The 6,155-nt window shown below is 41.5% G+C and overlaps 1 pseudogene; it reads left to right on the top strand.

Annotated features, from left to right (window-relative positions):
- Window positions 1–5,236: 5,236 nt before the first annotated feature.
- LOC129541264 (sentrin-specific protease 8-like) lies at window positions 5,237–5,939 on the top strand (annotated as a pseudogene).
- The last annotated feature ends 216 nt before the right edge of the window (window positions 5,940–6,155 follow it).

The raw sequence follows: 6,155 nt of genomic DNA, 5'->3' as shown, positions 1-6,155 counted from the left end.
CTCTGCATTCACATGGGTATATCTTTCCTTTTCTCCTTTGCCTCTAGCTTCTCTTCTTTTCTCAGCTCTTTGTAAGGCCTCCTCAGACAACCCTTTTGCCTTTTTGCTTTCCTTTTTCTTGGGGATAGTCTTGATTCCTGCCTCTTGTACAGTGTCATGAACCTCCATCCATAGTTCTCCAGGTACTCTATTAGATCTAATCTCTTGAATCTATGTGTCACGTCCACTGTATAATCATAAGGGATTTGATTTAGGTCATACCTGAATAGTGGTTTTCCCTACTTTCTTCAATTTAAGTCTGTGTTTGGCAATGAAAAGTTCACGATCTGAGCCACTGTCAGCTCCTGGTCTTGTTTTTGCTGACTGTATAGAGGTTCTCCATCTTTGGCTGCAAAGAATATAATCTGATTTTGGTATTGACCATCTGGTGATGTCCTTGTGTAGAGTCTTCTCTTGTGTTGTTGGAAGAGGGTGTTTGCTATGACCAGTGCATTCTCTTTGCAAAACTCTGTTAGCCTTTGACCTGCTTTGTTTTGTACTCCAAGGCCAACTTTTTCTGTTACTTTAGGTATCTCTTGACTTCCTACTTCTGCAATCCAGTCCCCTATAATGAAAAGGACATCTTTTGGGGGTGATAGTTCTAGAAGGTCTTTTAGGTTTTCATAGAACCATTTAACTTCAGCTTCTTCAGCATTACTAGTTGGGGCATAGGCTTGGATTACTGCAATATTGAATGGTTTGCCTTGGAATTGAACAGAGATCATTCTGTAGTTTTTGAGATTGCATCCAAGTACTGCATTTTGGACTCTTTTCTTGACTACAAGGGCTACCCCATTTCTTCTAAGGGATTCTTGCCCACAGTAGTAGATATAATGGTCATCTGAGTTAAATTCACCCATTCCAGTCCATTTTAGTTCACTGGTTCCTAAAATGTCAATGTTCACTCTTGCCATCTCCCGTTTGACCACTTCCAATTTGCCTTGATTCATGGACCTAACATTCCAGGTACCTATGCAATATTGCTCTTTACAGCGTTGGACTTTACTTTCATCACCAGTCACATCCAAAACTGGGTGTTGTTTTTGCTTTGGATCCACCTCTTCATTCTTTCTGGAGTCATTTTTCCACTGATCTGCAGTGCATATTGTGCACCTCCTGACCTGGGGAATTTATCTTTCAGTGTCCTATCATTTTGCCTTTTCATACTGTACATGGGGTTCTCAAGGCAAGAATACTGTTTGCCATTCCCTTCCCCAGTGGACCACATTTTGTCAGAACTCTCTACCACGACCCATCTGTTTTGAGTGGCCCTACACGGCATGGCTCATAGTTTCATTGAGTTAGACCAGGCTGTGTTCCTTGTGATCAGATTGGTTAGTTTTCTGTGACTGTGGTTTTCCCCTGTCTGCCCTCTGATGGAGAAGGATAAGAGGCTTATGGAAGCTTCCCAATGGAAGAGCCTGACTGAGGGGGAAACTGGGTCTTGTTCTGATGGGTGAGGCCATGCTCAGTAAATCTTAAATCCAATTTTCTGTTGATGGCTGGGGCTGTGTTCCCTTCCTGTTTGACCTGAGGCCAAACTGTTGTGGAGGTAATGAAGATAATGGCAACCACCTTCAAAAGATGCCATACATGCACTCCTGCACTCAGTGCCCCCAGCCTGCAGAAGGCCACCACCAACCCACGCCTCCACTGGACACTCCTGGACACCCACGGGCAAGTCTGAGTCAGTCTCTTCTGGGGTCACTGCTCCTTTTTCTTGGGTCCTGGTACACACAAGCTTTTGTTTGGGCCCCCCAAGAGTCTGTTTCCTCAGTCCTGTTTAAGTTCTGGCAGCTCTCTGGTAGGGTTAATGGTGACCTCCTCCAAGAGGGCTTATGCGATGCCCAGGTCTGCTGCACCCAGAGCCCCTGCCCCTGCAGTGGTTCCCTGCTGGCCTGCTCCTCCTCAGGAGACGCCCAGACACAGGTCTGTCTTGGTCTCTGTGGGGCCTCTGGGTCCTGGTGCGCACAAGGTTTGTTTGCGCCTCTGAGCGTCTCTAGGAGGTGTGGGGTTTGAATCTAGATGTGATTTCGCCCCTCCTACCATCTTGCCGGAACTCTCCTTTGCCCTCGGCTGTGGGATAGCTTTCCTTGGTGGGATGCAACATTCTCCTGTCTCTGGCTGTTCGGCAGCCGGTTGTAGTTTTGGAGTTCTCACAGGACAAGATGAGTGCACACCCTTCTACTCTGCCATCTTGCCACATCTTGTTAGAAAGGTAAATTTGGTCGTCCTTCCCAAGACCTACTTAATCAGCCAGTGGAATCCAGCAATCTGATTCAGCAAGACATTCAGGTAAAAAGGGCTTTCCAGGAGGCACAGTGGAAAAGAATCCACCTGCAGTGCAGGAGGCCTAATGCAGCCTCCATCCCTGGGCCAGAAAGATCCCTTGGAAAAGGAAATGGCAGCCCACACTAGTATTCTTGCCTGGGAAATCCCATGGGCAGAGGGGCCTGGCAGGTTATGGGGTCTCAAAAGAGTCAGACATATCAATTAAACAACAGCAAGGTTAAATGAAATCCCCAGGATGGGCCCTAATCCAATATTACAATATTATCCTCATCAGAAGGGGATATTAGATACAGACAAAAGACCATGTGAAGATAAAGGAAACAGACAGGGAGACAGGCTTCATTAGAAATCAACTCTACTGACACCTTGGTCTCAAACTTCTAGCCTCCAGAAATGTGAGGAAATACATTTCTGTTGTTTAAGCCACCTAGTCTGTGGTGCTTAATTACAGCCCCAGCAAAATAATATACCTCCTAATTAACCCACCTAACCACCTGGAAACTATTGATGGTCATGGAAGACATATGGCAAACAGGAAAAATGGTATTACATAAATATTCTTTACTCAAAAAACAATTCAAAGGCTGAATCCTACTAGTGATAGTGGCATTGTTGAATACTAAGGGTGGTATTACTTTTATTATGGTGTGGCCTAGACCACTGTTTCCCATTCTGCGTTAATAATAGAGGCCAGGTGAGCTAAGTGCAATATTTCAAAAAGCCTAGTGGAAATCTATCCAAGATAAGACTTCAAAAATATAACTTAGAAAAAAAATTCTGAAATTATTCTCATGATGTGGGATCTATTGGTTATATATCTGGGATTTAAAAAGAAAAGGTAGAGGCCCATTTCACATGACACACAAATATACATTCCATGAAAACTACACAGTTTAAAGATTAAAAACAAAACTCAAATTGTAGAAAATGACATAAGGGGATATATTTTTCATCTTTGAGGACAGAAAGTCTTTCTAAACAAGAAGCAAAAGAAGGAATCCATTAAAGGTTAGTTCTGCCCAAGTGAAAATGTAAAATTCTTATGTGCTGAAAGACACCTTCAATGCAGAAGAAAGTGGCAGCCTGGTAGAAAAGTATTTTAGCAAACATAGAAAAGTATCAATACCTGTTTTGGACACAACTGTGTCTCCCTCCCACCAAATCCCTATGTTTAATCCCTATCTCCCAATGTAACAGTATTTAGAGGTGAGGCCTTTGGGAGGTAATTTAGTTTTTATTTTTTAATTAATTTTTATTGAAGTATAGTTGCTTTAAAATGTTGTGTCAGTTTCTACTGTACAGCAAAGTGAATCACCTATAATATACATATATGCCCTCTTTTTTGGATTTCTTTCCCTTTTAGGTCACACAGAGTACTGAGTTTCCTGTGCTATAACAGTAGGTTCTCATTTGATGAGGTCCTGAGGGCAAGGTCTTCACAAGGGAATTAGTGCCCTTAGAAAAAGAGACCGGACAAGTTGCTTGCTCTCTCTGCCATGTGAGGACATAGCATATAGGATATAGCAAGAAGATGCCTAGAAGGAGAGCCCTTGCCAGTTAATTGTCTAACACCTTAATCTTGGACTTTCCTGCCCCCAGAACAGGGAGAAATAAATTTCAATTGTTTAAGCCATCTAGTCTATGGTACTTTGTTAGAGAAGCCCAAGCTGACAAAGATAATATCCTTAACATACACAGTCTTCCTGCAAGTCAAGAAGAAAAAATGAGCATATTAAAAATGGATAAAGGTCAGGAACAGGAAATTTACAGAGGAAGGGCAAATGACTCATAAATGTATAAAAAGTTGCTCATCTTCATTAGCAATGGAAAATGCAAGTAACCGCAAGGATGACTTAAATATAATTTATGTTTTGCCAATCAGATTGGTGACAATAAAAAGACTGCAGGAATACACAATAGCTGATGTCACGAATAGGGCATCTTCTCACAATTTAGCAATGCATATGAACATTGAAAATGAGCAGGTCTTAAGTTAACAATTCCACAAAACACACATACACAAAAGTATAAAGGTGTGCATATCAAACTAACATCATTTTAAAAAGGCAAATAACTGAATACAAAAACAACTTTCCCTCAATAGGAAAATTGTTAATTTAAATTATAGCACATTTATATTATGTAATACTATTTAGCTGTTAACAGTATTCTGAATATATTGACATGGACTAAAGGAGATCAAACCAGTCTATCCTAAAGGAAATCAATCCTGAATATTCACTGGAAGGACTGATCCTGAAGCTGAAGCTCCAATACTTTGGCCACTTAATTGCGAAGAGCTGACTCATTCTAAAAGAACCTGATGCTGGCAAAGATTAAGGCAGGAGAAGAGGATGACAGAGAATGAGATGGTTGGATGGCATCATTGACTCAAAGGACATGAGTTTGAGCACGTTCCAGAAGATAGTAAAGGACAGGGAAGCCAAGCATCCTGCAGTCCATGGGGTTGCAAAGAGTCGAACATGACTGAGCAACTGAACAACAAATTGAAATAAGTGCAGAACACAACAGCATGTCTTATACGATCTCATTTGTTAAAACTAAAATGATGTAGGTGTGTATTAGTGTAATATTGTCTCCTTTAACATGGGAAAGGTAGCAACATACAGGTGCAATTTGCTAGTTTGGAATTTTACCAATCAGACATTAAAAATAATTCAGCTGAAATGAAATATGAAACTCTAAGACTGAGTTTACATTCAAATCCAAAATACAGTTCCTTCAGATTTCATTAATTCTACATCTCCTTTTTATGACTAAGATGCATATAAAACCAATGCATAATTTTCCTTTTCCAGCCAGTACAGTGCTGCTTGGAGGCTGGTAGGGGTGGTGAGGCCCTAAGCAGCTTCTGGAATTTCTAAGCAGCCCTGGTCAGTACAAAATGGACCCAGTAGTCTTGAGTTACATGAACAGTCTCCTGTGGCAGTATCTAACTACTGGATCCTTCAAACTGGCTCAATGACCATGTTATTGGGTTTTCCTTTGAGTACCTTGCCAACAGTCAATTTCATGACTGCTCTGACCGCGTCTGCTTCATCAACCCTGAAATTACTCAGTTCATCAAGTGGCTGTCAACCCAGCAGAGATCACCATGTTCCTTGAACCCTTGGATCTCCCCAACAAGAGAACTGTATTTTTAGCCATCAATGATAATTCCAACCACATAGCTGGGGGAACCCACTGGAGCTTGTTGGTTTATATGCAAGGTAAAAATGGCTTTTTTCATTATGATTCGTATAGTAGCAACTCATTCCATGCAGAGCAGGTAGCAGAAAACTAGAGGCTTTCTCAGGCAGAAAAGGAAACAAACTGGCCTTTGTGGAAGAGAAAGCCCCTGCTCAACAAAAACAGCTGTGACTGTGGGATGTATGTGATACATAACACTGAGGCCTTGTGTCAGAACTCCTTTAGACAACAGCCAGAATCACTATTGTAGCTAAATCTCTCATATATATATCACAAAGAAGAGAGAAGAATGGAAAGATCTCATTGCCAGACTTACTAAAAATTAGCTGTTGAAATATATTTGACTTTTGAATTCTCTTTTGCCTGTCCCCATGTATTGGATGGCTGCAGTCTCAGTGCCTGAGGGAAGATGCCTGGGAGAGGAAAGCTTAGAATGTTTTACCTTCCCCTGAGAGAATGTTGTCCTCTGCACTATCCTAATGGAAAGTTTCACTTTAACCCTAACTTCAGAGCAATATGTTCTGTGAAGATGTCTTCAAAATATGCACCAAAACCGATTAATTCCCTTTTGGGCTCCCTCATCCACACTGGTTTATTCCAAAGAAAAAAGAGTG

The sequence above is a fragment of the Moschus berezovskii genome, chromosome 4 (assembly GCF_049115385.1).
Source record: "Moschus berezovskii isolate FMDL1 chromosome 4, NW_MosBer_1.0, whole genome shotgun sequence".
Classification (NCBI taxonomy): domain Eukaryota; kingdom Metazoa; phylum Chordata; class Mammalia; order Artiodactyla; family Moschidae; genus Moschus; species Moschus berezovskii.
The sequence above is the reverse complement of the archived record's forward strand: the minus strand, read 5'-3'. Positions and strand labels throughout refer to the sequence as shown.